The sequence below is a fragment of the Jaculus jaculus genome, chromosome X (assembly GCF_020740685.1).
Source record: "Jaculus jaculus isolate mJacJac1 chromosome X, mJacJac1.mat.Y.cur, whole genome shotgun sequence".
Taxonomy (NCBI): domain Eukaryota; kingdom Metazoa; phylum Chordata; class Mammalia; order Rodentia; family Dipodidae; genus Jaculus; species Jaculus jaculus.
In genome coordinates, this window is record NC_059125.1 from 86,680,066 (window position 1) to 86,682,250 (window position 2,185).

The window sequence follows — 2,185 nt, forward strand, 5'->3', positions numbered from 1 at the left end:
TTCTGTGAGAGTAACATTCAATTGAGAAAGTCACATGTATTGTCAGCAGGTCATAGGAAAGCCTTTTAGGTTTTTTGTGGAAGAAGCATTATGTGGAAAATTCTTAGTATGTAAACATAAACTGCATCCTGACCTTTATTGGAAATTGAGGCTTTTGATTTACTCTAAAATCCCATATGAAGAAACTATATTCCAATGTCTGTTCATTTCAGTTAGGATGTCTGGTGACAGAATGATTCTGTATTTAAAATTCAGTGCTAAGTTGGAAGTAATCAATGCCTAACATTTTTATTTTTCAGTGTGGCAATGGATATGGAGGCAAATCAGCAATTTTGTGAAGAATCCATGTCTGAATATTCTGCAGTTTCTTGAACTAAGTTTGTGATCTCAGAGACTTGCCATCAACCAGCCACTGCAAACTGGATTAGGGGAAAACATAAAGCAACATATCAGACATCATTGAGGGAAGCCCCATTTCCAGTGGCTCAGCTTACCCATACCTGCTTCCTATGTCCTGCTTCCTATTTAGAATCTACTTGCTGGTTTTACAAGACTCAAAACTGAAAAGTGGTGCATAGGAAAACAAAACCATCTAGATAAGTTAAGGTAACAATGAGCACAGTTGACGAGGATTGTGACAGCGAAATAGTTGAAATTGAGCCCTCTGTGATGTTTACTCAGGACACAGAAAAGAAACTCATCCTCTGCCCTCACAGCGGAGCTGATGAAGCTGACAGTGTGGACCCTCTGCAGGAGAAGCCTTGTCTGTCATTGGAGAATGACCAGAGCATTGGTGATTCTATTCCTGGCATGTCAGACTTTGTTCTGCCACTTTGGGAAAAGGATCAGAGCTTTGAAATGGCCATGACCACATCAACCGAGGTGCAAAATAATGAGCTTACTGAAGGGACTGTGATGCAGGCCCAGATACTACAGAATGAGCAACTCAATCAAGTATCTCCATTCAAGGATCAGGATGTTTCAGCAGTTCTACAAGCATGGTTTATGACTAATGAGGAAAAGGATTCTCTAGCCAGGCAAGGACATAAATGGAATAAAGGGATGTGGACCAAGGAAGAAAATCATACTTTGATACAAAATATTGAATGCTATATGAACAGACATGGAATAAAAGATGTTAGAGAACTCATCTTTGAGAAGTCAAATGATAAAAGAGAAGCTTTCTACAAGACTGTATCATGGGGGCTGAACCGGCGGTGGTATAGAGTTTGTAAAAGAGTGCTTCGCATGTATGACCATGAGGGAAAGTGCACCCTCGAAGAAATTGAAAAGCTCAAGGAGCTCCAGACAGATCACGGCAGTGACTGGGTGACCACAGGGGTGGCACTAGGAAGAAGTGCATCTTCTGCTAAAGATCAGTGCCAAAGGATGATGGGTACTCCAAACACAGGGAAATGGACAAAAGAAGAAGAAACTTTCAGAGATTGTTCACAAATTGTCAAGCACAGATCCAGGTGACAGTGTCACCAAAGGTGTGCCTTGGACAGCTGTGGCTGACCAAATGGGCACTCGCTCAGAAAAACAGTGTTGTTCTAAATGCCTCAACCACCTGAACTGGAAACAGAGTGGGGTTACTGAGTGGACCATGAAGGATGAAGCTACTCTCATCCACAAACTAGCAGAGCTTGATGTCACTGATGAAAATGACATTCACTGGGACTTCTTAGCTCCAGGATGGAGTGGTATCCACTTACCACAATGGCTTCAAAGTAAATGGCAGACCATGAAAAAGAAAATTACAAATCGTAAGGATGTTTCATTCCCCGTCATAATGAAACAACTTCAGTGGTTATATGATAGCCACAGATAACATATTGTTTATGCCTATATTATATTTTCACAATCAAAATTGCCTTTTCACCATCTATTTTGTTAATTTGGATTGTAGTTAAGTAAAAGTTGGATGCCTAAGGAACAGTGTGTTGTCAGTTTCTCAGAAACACAGGTATATTGGTCTTTAAATTCAAACATCTTTTCCAAAAATATGTTTATCTGTAAGGAGAGAGAGAGAGTGAGAGAGATAGTTGGAAGGAAGAGAGAGAGAGAAAATGGTCATGCTAGTGGCTCTCGCCACTGCAAAAAGGAACTCCAAATACAGGTGCCACTTTGTGTCTCTGGCTTTACATGGGTAATGGGAAATCAAACCAGGGCCATTAGGCTTTGT

The 2,185-nt window shown here is 40.8% G+C and overlaps 1 pseudogene; it reads left to right on the top strand.

The window, feature by feature from the left end:
* Positions 1-612: 612 nt before the first annotated feature.
* On the top strand, positions 613-1,831 carry LOC123456548 (annotated as a pseudogene).
* The last annotated feature ends 354 nt before the right edge of the window (positions 1,832-2,185 follow it).